Source organism: Salvia splendens, chromosome 16 (assembly GCF_004379255.2).
Source record: "Salvia splendens isolate huo1 chromosome 16, SspV2, whole genome shotgun sequence".
Taxonomy (NCBI): Eukaryota; Viridiplantae; Streptophyta; class Magnoliopsida; order Lamiales; family Lamiaceae; genus Salvia; species Salvia splendens.
In genome coordinates, this window is record NC_056047.1 from 22,846,782 (window position 1) to 22,861,584 (window position 14,803).

The window sequence follows — 14,803 nt, forward strand, 5'->3', positions numbered from 1 at the left end:
CTAAAAATTAATAAGATTCGTCCATAATGCAGCTAAAAGAAATAAAAATTAACAAAAATATAAGTTTAACTAATCTAGGAAATCATGCTCCACTCCACGCTTCTTCTGCCGCCTCCTTACTTCGAGACGAAGTCGCCGTATCGATTGACCGGTTTCCTCTGCCTCCGAGGTCGCTCAATGTGCCTAGGATCTGCCTCCGGTCCCCTGCATTCCTCCGTCGTCGCAAAGTCGCCTACGGGCTCCTCTGCACGCGGAACTTCGGTCTCCAAGTGTTGCCGGCCATCTTCTGTCGGGGTCTCCTCACGCGGAGTCGTAGTTAACTCCGTATCATATTATTATATTCCTTTTTATGTTTCAATTGTCAACACCCTCCCTCAAACCCTTCAAGGTGAATCTTGGATATTATCTTGAAGTAAGGAGTTGATTTGTGTTTCAACAACTCCTTCGAACTACTCGAACCCTTGGTGGCGTAATTTGTCTTTCCTCCTTGTTATAGGAGTTGATTTGTAATTTCCTCCTTCGGTATCCAGCACCCTTTACTGCTAGGCCAAGGGGCTTGGATCCCTTCAAGATGAATCTTGAAGGGGTGAATCTTAGATATTATTATATTCATTTTTATGTTTCAATTGCCAACAGCCTCTCTCAAACCCTTCAATGTGAATCTTGATATTATTATATTCATTTTTATGTTTCAATTGCCAACACTCTCCCTCAAACCCTTCAAGGTGAATCTTGGAGGGGTGAATCTTGGATATTATTATATTCATTTTTATGTTTCAATTGCCAACAACCTCCCTCAAACCCTTCAAGGTGAATCTTGGAGGGGTTGGACTTTTTTATGATCGGTTGGACAATCGGCCCAATCTTTTTTTCGATGGGTTGGACTACTGGCCCAAAATTTTAGCCCAGCCCAAATTTTTAGCCCAGTTATACTACTAGGTCAGTCATTTTTTTCGGTTTCAGCCCAGATATACTGGTGGGTCTTCACCTTGGAGGGGTTGAACTTTTTTATGATCGATTGGACAATCGGCCCAATCTTTTTTTTTTCGATCGGCTGGACCACTGGCCCAAATTTTTAGCCCAATTATACTGCTAGGTCAGTCATTTTTTCCGGTTTCAGCCCAGATATACTGCTGGGTCAGTTAAATATGACCCACAGTCGGCGACCCGCTCTGATACCATGATAGAAATCCATGGGTTCCATCCTAAAACCAATTGGTGATAGGAGGAGAGGCCCATGAGACTTATATAGTGGATTAAGCTCTTTGTGTACACCGATGTGGGATATTATTATATTCATTTTTATGTTTCAATTGCCAACAATGATAGTTAAGTTTTGAGCTTGTTTGATCTTTGATTGTGTAGAATCTACGGCCACCAGACATCCCTCGTTGTTGCCCAAGCTCTCTTGCAAGCATAATGAAACGGTGTTGGGATGTGAACCTGAATAAACGGCCGGAGATGGATGAGGTTGTGAGAATGCTCGAGTCAATCGACACCAATAGAGGCGGCGGCGGCATGATGCCGGAAGACAAGTCATTAGGCTGTTTATGCTTTGCTCCCACTAGGGGGCCATAAAAATGGAAAAAATGTCTATGTTTTAGAAAACTTTCCAATTGTTAGTTTATTTCTTTTATATACTCCATTTGTTTCATTTTAAGTGAAACAAAATTTTTGTAAAATTTTTGTAAGTCGTGGAGAGAAAATAAAGCAGAGAAATAGATGTTTTGTATTTTAGGCATTATAGAGAAATTTGTTACTCACTGATGAATCGGCGAATTTTTGATGATGATGAATGCTCGTAAAAATAAATTACGACACAGAGAATTTTACGTGGTTCGATTTACGGAGGTAAATCTACATCCACGGGGAGAAACGGGGGCAGGTTTGTATTGCTTGATCTGCGAATTACAGCTTACAACACAGACTTGCTATATGATTATTTCTCTAGAGAGATTCTAACCTCTCTCTATCAGATCTAAGTCCTATTTATATATTGAACTAAGATCGTGGCTTGCATCACCACCCTAAGTCGTGGATGTCGTGTAGGTCATGGCCTAAGATCGTGGCCTGAGTTGACGCCACGTGGTAGTGGGTGTGTTGGAAGTTGTGGAAATCCTGCATGGGTCCACTAACTCCTTGTTCGGTCGAATACTGAGACCGAACTGCTTTGGTTGCCGATCTGAGAGTAGAGCTTGATGCCGACCTGAGAGCAGAGCTTGATTGGTTGGCTTTTACCGAGCTGTAGGCTGAGGCCGAACTCTTTGGTAATGCCGAACTCCTCCGAACTCTTTGGTATTGCCGAACTCATACTCTTCCTTGGGCTTTGGGCTGATGGGCTTGTTTAGTTCGTACCCCATCACTACCCCCCCCGAAAGACGAAGTGAATCACTTCGGCGAAGCGAGTCACTTCGGCATTCTGGATAAAGGTACGGGGGAGGCTGACGTCAGGGGACGTGCCTTGCATGTGACTGCATTAAATGCGACAGTAAAATCCGGCCGTTGAATCCTGAAAAGGTGGGATTCGAAACGGTGCGACGATTTTGAAATCTTCGCCGAATCTGATAAATATGCTCTTTCTTCCTCATTTGAACACCTTTGCTGTTGCGTCTTCTATACTCTCTCTTTCTCGAGAAATTTTCTTCCGCTTTCAAGAGCTTCTTCAGACTTTCTTCACTTTCAAAAAGTAAGAAAAATGTCTTCTTCTTCTTCTTCGGTGTCGGGTAGCGGTAGGAAAGGGGATAAGGGGTCTTCTAGCCGGAAAGAATCCGGGGAGAAGACCGTAGAGTATTTTCACAGTATCTTGAGTAAGGATACTGTGATATCCCTTCACGAGAAATATTTTTTACCTGGGGGGAAGGCGGTGGTTCCCGACGATGATCATAGGGCTAACGACCCGCCGGAGGGTTATGCCACCGTTTACGAAGCCTGCTTAGAATGCGGGCTTCGTTTCCCTCTTCCCCCACCTTTTGTAGAGCTTCTTGATTTTTTTCAACTCCCTTTAGGTCAGGTGACTCCGAATTCTTGGAGGCACTTGTCGGCTTTTGCTGCCGAACTCCGTAGGTTAGATAAGGATCTGTCTCTGCGGGCAATCCTTAATTTTTTCCAATTTAAAAGGAAGGGATCTTGGTTTTACTTGATCCCCTTACAGCCTTTTAGGGCATTCTGCAAAACCAAGTGGCCGAAATGGCAAAACCGCTTCTTTTTTTATAATAGGACAGCGGCTCCGGGCTTCCCCTGGAGAGGGCCGAAGTCCGTGATTCCTCACCCTCGGTTAGAACCATTGGCCGAGCTCGATGACGAGCTCAACAAGATTCCCATAGTTAGGAAACAATACACGGAGTCTGAGCTCGTCAAGGGCGACGTCGTGTTCGACATCTCGTCTTCGGACGAAGAGGCCGAGGGTGAGGATTTCTCTTTACCTTTATGTTCTACTGCTTTAACGAAGAAAACTAACCTTGCTTTCTTGCTTTTTGGCAGTGTTCATGCTGAACAAGGCTACCCGAAAATCTTCGGAGTCCAAGGAGCCGGAGAGGCCGAAAACCACCAGCTCGGCGTCTGATGCCGAGAGGACTCCGAAAAGGCAAAAAACCGCTTCGGATCCGAAGAAGCCGGAGTCAACTTCGGCAAAGGGGAGGGGGAAGGCCCAGAAGCCCCCGAGAGCGCCAGAGAAAGACGTGGTCTTGGCGCCTCCTTCGGAACATATCTGTGAGCCGTTTTTATGGCCCACGGACTTCGCCGAGGTGAATTCTCTTCTTGATTTTCTGGCCTTGCTTTTTTTCTGTATTTTTTGTGGTCCCTTTGTTGACTTTTTTCTTTATTCATTTTCAGAGGAACGATATGCTCTCCAAGCTCGTCGCCGTCGAACTCTCCAAAGCGTCCAATGACTATGCCGAGATGCAGAGGAAGTTGGCGGCTGCTTGTCATCGGGCCGAACAGGCTGAGGCTAACTTTGAGAAGGCCAGAGCTGCTAGGATTTCGGCCCAGGATGAAGCTCAGTTTGCCAAAAACCAGCTCGTCATCCAGCGAGAGCAGGCGAAGCGGAGCGATGCTGCTGCAGTGGTTGCCCAAGGGGAGGCTCTCCGTGTTTACACGGAGAAACTCTTTTTGAGCAGCCAGTTCTCGGCCTTTGTCGGTAGTCTGGTAAGGCTAATTGCCGATAAGGGCGAGCAGGGGGCCGACGTCGTGCTGCCTCTGTACAGCCGAGAGATAGCAGCTCGGCTTCAGAATCTGCCGCTCCTTGAGGAGCTCGCTTCATCTTCGGTCCTGCTTTCTGCAGACCGAGTCCGGAGTTGTCGAGCTGATCGGGACGAGAACCTGGAGGCTATCTTTGCCTCCGTGGGACCCGTTTCACCCGCTTCGACTTACAACGGAGAGGGTGAGGCCGAGCCGCTGGAGCGGGAGGCCGAAGTCGAGCGAGCCGGGCATCCGGAGAAGGAAGCCGATCAGGAGACGCAGCAGATCGGCTACGGTGGCGCCGAGCAGGCTGGGGAGAGCAAGGAGGCAGAGGCTGAAGCTGAAGCAGAGAAGGAAGCTGAACCTCACCGAGAAGGTGGAGACGAAGCTAGCGAAGTATGATTTCGTCTCCCTTCTCTTAGTTTAGTTTCTTCCTTTATGTAAAATGGCCTTGAAGCCCTCCTTGTATAGAAAAATTTTTTTTCTTATGAATGAAAAAATTCTTCTTTCTGCTCTTGTGTCTTCGTATAGCCTTTCGTACTCGCCTTTATTCCTGTTGTATTTTACTATCTACTCGGTACAGCTGCCGAACTAATATAGCTGCTTTGTACCCAAGGAGATGGAGATACTTCACTGGAAACGGCTGTACTCTTCGGCTTTGGACGAAGCTGAGAGAAGAGCTATAGCCGATCAGACGAAGAATGACGAACTCTTGGCTCGTTCAATGAAGCTGGAGGCCGATAATAGGGACTTAGAGTCCGAAAAGAAAGATCTGGAGGCCGAGCTGAATACCGCCGTGGCTGAGAGGACTGCGTATGAGGATTTCATCAGCAGGCGCGGGGGAATGACCATCTCAGAAGTTCAGGAACGAGTTGACGAACTGTGGGAGGAATATCATGCACTCCGGAGGAACAACGCGCTGGAGAGCTCGGCTTGCCAACAAGTTGTGAAATCACTGCGGCGTTGGGCTTCTCGGTACAACATTGTTCTTTCTCGGCGCCCCTCCATAGAAAGATTCCTTCGGCATATCGTGCCAACAGATGCTCGCACTCCAGATCAAACCTCTGGTTCCCTTGTTCAAAATCCTACTCCCAGTCAACAACGAACTCCGGAACAGCCGGAAACGTCGAGACGAGAACGGGCTCAGGAGCAACCGGAATCGTCAAGACAGGGACGGACTGAAATTCGCCGAGGAGTTGTGACTATGAGCGAGCAAGATCAGCAGATGCTTATTGCAGAGACTCTTCATCGCCGAGGTGTTAGGACTTCTCGGGCTCGGGGAAGAGGCGTTGGGTCGAGGATAGCATCTCGTCGACCTGCTTATTCTTCATCTGCTCGGAACAACCGAACTCGGCTTCCAGAGGATTTTGCAGATAGGTGGCTTAACTTCAGCAACCCTGGACAGTAGAATAGTCCTTTGTAATAGCGTAACGCCATTTTGTAGGGTAGCGGAGTTGTATGCCGAACAAGATTTGAAAATGAAATTTTGTTTTCGCTTCTAACACTGTATTTACAGCTTAGCGAAAAAATTTCATCGTACTTGTCCTCGGTCTTATGAAGTAAACTTCTTTGACCGGACTTGGTCCTTGATCTTATGAAGTAAACTTCTTTGACCGGACTTGGTCCTTGGTCTGATGAAATAAACATCTTTGCCCGGACTCGTCTTTGGTCTGATGAAATAAACATCTTTGACCGGACTCGTCTTTGGTCTGATGAAATAAACATCTTTGACCGGACTCGTCTTTGGTCTGATGAAATAAACATCTTTGACCGGAATCGTCTTTGGTCTGATGAAATAAACATCTTTGACCGGACTCGTCTTTGGTCTGATGAAATAAACATCTTTGACCGGACTCGTCTTTGGTCTGATGAAATAAACATCTTTTGACCGGACTCGTCTTTAGTCTGATGAAATAAACATCTTTGACCGGACTCGTCTTTGGTCTGATGAAATAAACATCTTTTGACCGGACTCGTCTTTGGTCTGATGAAATAAACATCTTTTGACCGGACTCGGTTTGTGTTCTAATTTGGCGATTTGTTGCCGGGATCGAACTTTCCCTTGTCCTAATTCGGCGAGTTTTATCGCGTGGATCGGACTTTCCTAGTTAACCGAAGTGGTCTTATGCAGTAAACCTCTTTGACTAGACATGGTCGTCCTCGGTCTTATGAGGTAAACTGCTTTGACCGAACTTGGTCGTCCTAATTCGGCGAGTTTTATCGCATGGATTGGACTTTCCCTTGTCCTAATTCAGGCAAGTTTTATCGCGAGAATCGGACTTTTGTTGCAGTTCGTTTCAGACGAAGTGCTTGATTTTTAAGCAGAATTGTGGTCTTGTATCCTCTTTAGAAGCTTTGACACACAATCTTTGGCTTGTTGCAGCTCGTTTCGGACGAACTGCTTGTTTAAGCTGAATTGTGGTCTTGTATCCTCTTTAGAAGCTTTGACGCACAATCGTTGGCTTGTTGCAGCTCGTTTCGGACGAACTGCTTGTTTAAGCTGAATTGTGGTCTTGTATCCTCTTTAGAAGCTTTGACGCACAATCGTTGGCTTGTTGCAGCTCGTTTCGGACGAACTGCTTGTTTAAGCTGAATTGTGGTCTTGTATCCTCTTTAGAAGCTTTGACTCACAATCGTTGGCTTGTTTATGTTCTAAGAAGGGGATCAGCCTTCGAAGAACAAGATACCTCAGTTTTATTTGTAAGAGACGACACTCACATAGACAGACACAACGCACGTAGAGACGAGAACAAGTAAAAAACAAAGAAAACACATAAGACTGACTGACCGGACTGTCTCTTACAAATGGAACTTTTTGAGGTTGGAAACGTACCATGTTCGGGGTACTTGTGCTCCTGACGCGTGAGTCAATTTGTAAGACCCTTTGCCGAGGACTTCTGACACCCGATATGGACCTTCCTATGTGGGTTCGAGTTCGCCCAGCTTTTCTGCTCGGCTTACTTCGTTGTTTCTCAAGACGAGATCTCCCACTTGAAATTGCAGCTTCTTCACCCTTTGGTTGTAATACCGGGCTACTTGCTCCTTGTACTTGGCTGCTTTTAGGCAGGCCAATTCTCTTCTTTCTTCGGTAAGATCTAGTTCGGCTCTCAGTCCGTCACCATTCATTTCTGAGGAGAAATTGAGTTCGGGGACTGGATATGCCGATCTCAACCGAATCACGGCTTCAGTGCCGTACACCATCGAGTTCGGCTCCGGTGTGACTTCGGTCATTTCGCCGGCCTCTGATTCCGGCTGCTGTGATTGCTATGCTTGATGGTGCCGAACTGATTGCTCGGCACTTTTAAGCGCAATCTGCGAACACACTTGCTCTTTTTCGATCACCTCGGATGACCGCTATCTCTCCTTTAGTGGAGAAGGTGTTCGGCGAGGATGCCTCTGATCGCTATGACCGGGCTTCTTTTTGTCTTCTCTAGATGAGCTGTCTAAAGACCGTTTTCGACGGTCTGCCTCATCGGCACGAGAAAACTTGTCCGCAATGTCCCACATCTCTTGAGCTGTTTGCGGACCGCACTCCACGAGCTTTCTGTAGAGAGCTCCGGGCAGGATTCCATTTTGGAATGCCGAAATGACAAGTAGATCATTGAGATTATCTACCTGTAGGCATTCCTTATGGAATCTCGTCAGGAAGTCGCTGATCTTTTCGTCGCGACCTTGACGTATAGAAAGCAGCTGAGCCGAAGTAATCCGGGCTTCCGCTTTCTGAAAGAACCTCCTGTGGAAAGCATCCATTAGATCTCGGTAAGATCTAATGCTGCCTTGGGGGAGGCTATCGAACCACCTTCTTGCGTTCCCGATAAGCAGCTCGGGAAACAGCTTGCACATGTGGACCTCGTTGAGGCCCTGGTTCGCCATGTTATATTGATAGCGTCCCAAGAAATCATGAGGATCCACGAGTCCGTCATAGGTTATCGACGGAGTTCGGTAGTTCGGTGGTAGGGAAGCTCGGGTAATATCGTCCGAGAACGGAGTCCTCAATGCTCCGTACATGGCGAACCCGACATTTCTTCGGTATGGAGGAGATGGAGTTCTCCTGTGATTCCGGTACCGAGGATTCTTTCTTCTGGAAGACATGACACTACTGCGGTAGTGACTGTCTCGTATGGAGGGAGAGGGAGAATCCGCCGTTTTTGTCCCCGGCTGCTTTTGGCTTTTTTGCAGGAAGGTTAAGAATTCCTCCTGCTTTTCCGCCAAAAACAGCTTGACAGCCTCGTTCAAATCAGGCTGCTGGGAAGACTCGGTGGGGCGATTTTTGGAGCGGCTTGTTCCTTCGCCATGAGAACTGGTGGTGGATTTATCCCTAGGCTGTTTTCCAGACCTATGGGATGGATTGGCTTTCTCCTGGTTCTCACGGGCAGGAATACGGGTACTCTGCGATCTGGTATGCATTTTTTGGGTTGAAAAAATGGTCAAAAATTCGCTTTATCACAAATTTGGTTCTCTGGTTCCCACAGACGGCGCCAGTGATGAATCGGCGAATTTTTGATGATGATGAATGCTCGTAAAAATAAATTACGACACAGAGAATTTTACGTGGTTCGATTTACGGAGGTAAATCTACATCCACGGGGAGAAACGGGGGCAGGTTTGTATTGCTTGATCTGCGAATTACAGCTTACAACACAGACTTGCTATATGATTATTTCTCTAGAGAGATTCTAACCTCTCTCTATCAGATCTAAGTCCTATTTATATATTGAACTAAGATCGTGGCTTGCATCACCACCCTAAGTCGTGGATGTCGTGTAGGTCATGGCCTAAGATCGTGGCCTGAGTTGACGCCACGTGGTAGTGGGTGTGTTGGAAGTTGTGGAAATCCTGCATGGGTCCACTAACTCCTTGTTCGGTCGAATACTGAGACCGAACTGCTTTGGTTGCCGATCTGAGAGTAGAGCTTGATGCCGACCTGAGAGCAGAGCTTGATTGGTTGGCTTTTACCGAGCTGTAGGCTGAGGCCGAACTCTTTGGTAATGCCGAACTCCTCCGAACTCTTTGGTATTGCCGAACTCATACTCTTCCTTGGGCTTTGGGCTGATGGGCTTGTTTAGTTCGTACCCCATCACTCACTTTTAGTTATTACGATCAAATTCCAAACAAAACAGAAAATGGGAAGGAGGAGAAATAGCTAAATGGAATGAATAATATTATAGGATATGAACAATGGTATTTTATTTTTTTATGATAGCAATACCATAATGAAATTATCCTGAGAGCGGTGGTTGCACAACGTAAGCTAAAATAGGCAGCAACTGAAGATTCTTATCAAACATGCATGTGGTCTACATATGTAAATAATGAATGCTAGAGGGATTTGAAATGACATATATAGATATGGAAACCGTAAGTTTTGTTGGCATGGGTCATAGAAGGGTACATAAATAAAATTTGGCATATATTAGATATAAATACCCCATGTCAAGGACGCCCTTGCGACATATTTTTTAGGTATGAGATTTAACAAAATTGATGTATCAAAGGTTAACATGGAAAGTATAAAATGTGAGAATGAATAAAGTATGTCTGAGAATAAAGTGTGCAAAAAAAAGAAATGATACAACTACCTTGGGACAGACTGAAAACGAAAACTCCCTTCGTAAATATGGGCAATTGGTATGGCACAGAAATTAAGAAAAATTGGTAAAGTAAAAGAGAGGAGGAGAATGGTCTGATAAAGTAAGAGAGAGAAGGAGAATGATATTGTAAAGTAAGAGAAAGGATGAGAATGATAGTTAAAGAGTATTAAATATATTGATATAACTTTCCAAAAATGGAATGCCCATATTTTTGTGGAACGAACGAAAATGAAAAGTGCATATATTTTTATGGGACGGAGGAAGTATGAACTTTTGAAGGCACGAATTTCAATGCATAATTGATAATGTAATAAAGAGATAAAAAGAAACAAAAATGATTGAAATAACTATTAGCGGGGAACGAGTCTCACTTCATATAGAAACAAAACTTTCATTGACTAAATAGTTCACAATATTAAAAGACAGACTAAAAATCAAAATAGTTCATATATTTAAGTGATGGGGAGGGAGTATTTGTTGAAAGGTATATTTCTGTTATATTATTCACAATGACAATGATACACGATATATAGGCTAAGGAGATGTTATACAAGGTAAGATTTTTCTCAATCTATTTCCCTAATCAATCATCTAGAAATCTTCTCAATTTCGTGTCTGATTTCATGCAATCTTTGTAGAATATCCCTTGATTTCTTCCATGATTTCCAACACTCCCCCTCAAGTTAAGTGACGGGATTTTCGAAACTTAACTTGCCTAAAACTTCTTGAAAGTTCTTTGCAGGTACGGCCTTCGTCAAGATGTCTGCCAGTTGGTCTTCGGTTTTCACATATGGGATTTCTACTATCTTCTCTTCAAGGTTCTCCTTTATGAAGTGTCGATCAATCTCGACGTGTTTGGTTCTATCATGTTGCACAGGATTTTCTGAGATACTTATTGTTGTCTTATTGTCACATAGTAGCTTGCAAGATTTCTGTGACTCGAGATTTAGTTCCTTCATCACTCTCCTAAGCCAAAGGATTTCAGTGAGTCCACTTTTGATGCCTCGGAACTCGGCCTCTGCACTTGACAAAGCCACTACTTTCTGCTTCTTACTTCTCCAAGTTACCAGATTCCCACCCACAAAGGTGAAATATCCTCCTGTTGATCGCCTATCAACCGGGTTCCCTGCCCAGTCTGCATCTGTGTATCCATGAATGTCGAGATGTCCATTTTTCCGGAACAGCACTCCATGTCAGGCGGTTCCCTTCAGGTAGCGCACTACTCTAAGTGCTGCCTCCCAATGTTCGTCTTGTGGGTTATGCATAAACTGACTCAGAACCCCAACTGCATATGCAATGTCCGGCCGAGTGTGGGATAGATAGATGAGTTTCCCTACTAACCTTTGGTATCTTCCTCGATCAGTCGACGCTGCTCCTTTAATAATTTGAAGGCCATGATTCTGCACCATAGGAGTATCTGCGGGTTTGCACTCGAGCATCCCTATTTCTGTTAAAAGATCGAGAACATACTTTCGCTGATTAATGAAGATTCCCTTTCCAGATCTGAGCACTTCGATCCCAAGGAAGTATTTGAGATCTCCTAGATTCTTCATCTCAAATTCTGTAGCCAAATGTCCCTTAAGACCCTTTATCTCCTCTGCATCATCGCCTGTAATGATCATATCATCCACATAGATGATTAGGCAGGTGATCTTTTCTCCCCTCTGTTTGATGAAAAGCGTGTGATCGGAGTTACTCTGCTGATAGCCATATTGCTTCATTACTTCTGTGAATCTCCCGAACCAAGCTCTCGGGGACTGCTTCAGCCCATACAGTGTTTTCTTCAGCTTGTACACTTTGTCTTCTCCAAATTCTTCTGTGGACCCGGGTGGAGCCTCCATATAGATGGGATCTTTTAATTCTCCGTGAAGAAAGGCGTTGGTGACGTCATACTGATGTAGTGGCCAGTCTTTATTTGCCGCAACTGATAGCAAGACCCTTATAGTATTCATTTTTGCGACTGAGGAGAATGTCTCCGAATAGTCCACTCCCTGAGTCTTGTGTGTAGCCCTTTGCTACCAATCGAGCCTTGTATCGATCAATACTTCCATCTGGTCTCCATTTAATTGTGAAGACCCACCTGCAGCCAACTGTGTGCTTTCCATTGGGCAACGAGCTAACTTCCCAGGTGCCGTTTCTTTTCAGTGCCCTCATCTCGACTTGCATTGCCTCCCTCCAGTGCTTAACTTTGACAGCTTCTTCAAAGGTTCTAGGGATCTCCTCCTCGCACAGTGCCGTATGGAACGCTCTAGCCATTTTTGATATGTTGGCTTCGGAAAAGTTTGCTACTGAGTACCTGCTCTTCCTTCCTATTCGTTCTGGCGAATATCTCTTTGGCGGAACTCCTCTCGTACTCCGAGGAGGGAGTACATACTGCCCTGTATCCTGATCAATAATGGTATCCTCCTCGTCTTCTGTATCAAGTGAGTTAGGGGTGATATCTGAAATTTCAGGATTACTAGATATTACCTCGGATTCCGTTACGGTAGGATCAGAGGTGCACGGCGGAAGCGTCGTCGGGATCGTCTCTGTAGATGGGATCGGCTCATGAACAGTGCCAACTTGCTCTGTTGGGTCCGAATCAAAGGTACTTGGCACATACCACCGAAGGGAGTCATTTTGGACAGACGGCTCCCCCTGTCTCACACTCTCCCCCTGAGTCCCAAGGTGGAAGAAAAATTCGGTTTCAAGGAAGTTGCAGTTCATGGTGGTAATGACTCGCTTGGTCTTGGGTTCATAGCATCGATAGCCTTTCTGGTTAACCCCATATCCCAAGAAAACACACTTAATTGCACAAGGAGAGAATTTATGTCTTTCATGTTTTGGGACTTGCACGTAGACGGAGCAACCAAAAGTCCTAGGGGGTAAGGATAAGGCTGATGGGACTTTAGTTAAGGTAGATAGATGATCTAGAGGGGTCTTTCGGTTTAGCACTTTAGTGGGAAGGCGATTAAGAAGGTAAACGGAGGTGGCTATAGCTTCAGGCCAGAAGGATAGGGGTACCTTAGAGTCAAATAAGAGGGCTCGGGTCATTTCAAGGATGATTCTATTTTTTCGTTCTGCTACCCCGTTTTGTTCTGGTGTGTGGGAACAAGAAGTTTGGTGTACTAACCCATTTTCACTGAAAAAATTTGTCATGGAGCTATTTAAAAATTCCCCCCCATTGTCAGATCGCAAGATTTTGATAGACGTCTGAAATTGAGTTCGAATCATTTTATAAAACATCACAAATTTATCATATACTTCCGATTTATGTTTCATGAAATAAACCCAAGTAGCTCTACTGCAATCATCGACAAATATCACAAAATATTGAAAGCCAGAACTAGTTCCTACAGGCGCTGGGCCCCACACATCAGAGTGAATCAAGGAAAAAACAGTGTCAACACGAGTATCATTTGGTTTAAAAGAGTTTCGGTGGCTCTTGGCCAAAACACAAGCTTCACATGAAAAATTTCTAGGAACAAAGAGTTTAGGAAATAAGGATTTCAAATAACCCGGAGAGGTATGGCCCATCCGACGGTGCCAGAGCCAAGTATCTTGATTAGTAGACCCGTGAGCAAGCATCGCCGCACCATCTTGTCGAGCAATCTCGTCCACAAAGTAGAGCCCACGACGCTCAGTGCCACGTCCAATAATCTTTCCCCGTCCGGATATCCTGCAACATACAGAAGTTCAGGTGCATCAGTAGAGAACAATTCAAATTCTTCGTCACATGACTGATTGACATTAATTTCTGGGACAGTTTAGGAACATAGAGGCAGTTGGGAATGTGAACATTAGGGAAAATTTCTATAGTTCCCGCCCCTTCAACTGGTATTATCCCCCCACTTGCAGTTTTTATGTGTGATTTTGGGGTCTTATGAATTTCTAAAAAATCATTCCGATCGTAAGACATAGTATCAGTGGCCCAACAATCGAAGATCCATCCCGTGTCATTAACAATACCACAATCCTGGGCCTCAAAGCATAAGATAGATTTTCTAGGGGTGAAAACATGTTTTTGCAGATGATGGGGTCGTTTTTGGAATTATCAAAACTCTGGGGGGTCCTATGTTTATAACTACCAGAATGGGGTAAAATACCAAATTTCCTAGGAATTGGGGATTTAATTGCAAGGCTTTTTCTAAATGGGCTAAGGTTTTCATCCCCCAGCCCTGTACCTCCATTTCCGCCGTCGTCGATTCTGAGAGAGGCGCTCATCGCCTCTGCGGTCTTCCCTCCGTCGCAGCTGCTCTCACTGCGGCCGCCACCGCCAGTCGAGAGACCTCCGGCTTCGGTCCTCCTCTCCTGGAATTTCATCACGGCTTGACCCCCTTCAATCTGGTTTTTCCCTCCGCCATTGATTCCGACGGCAACCTTAGCTTTGGCGGCTTTCTCTTCCTCCCACCACTCTGGGTACCCTACCAATTGAAAGCACGTTTCTTTGGTATGTTTGTGCATTCCGCAATGGGAGCACCAGAGGTTTGACTTGTCTGGCCGGTTGTTTCCCCGGCGGTTGGTGGCCGAACGTGGTGTCGGCGTCGGCTGACCTCGGTTCTGTTTCTGTTTTGGACGATACTCTCTTGCCCCAAATCCGAATCTGACCCCCGATGATGCTTCATTCCCGACAGTGATGGATGTTGAATCGGACGCCGGTGACATGATCTTGAGTCGAGCTGCCTCCCGTTTCACCCATCCATACGCTACGTCGGCTGAGGGGTAGGGATCCTCTTTGAGGATCTCTCGTCGAATCCAGTCATACTTCTCGTTTAGTCCGGTGAGAAATTTGAATAGACGCAATTCTGATTTGATTTCTCGGTATTGTTCCACTCCTTTGTCGCAACAATTCATGGTCTTATGTGAACATCGATCGATATCGATCCACAGACCGTGTAAACGGCTCCAGTACGCTTCTAGCGTTGAATCTCCTTACAATTCATGATCTCTTGGATTGTCTCGCAGGTCATAAATTAGGTACGAGTCCGATGAACTCGCAAATGTCACCGCGAGCGTATCCCACAGGGACTTCGCTGTTTGGTGGTGTGCGAAGTCGG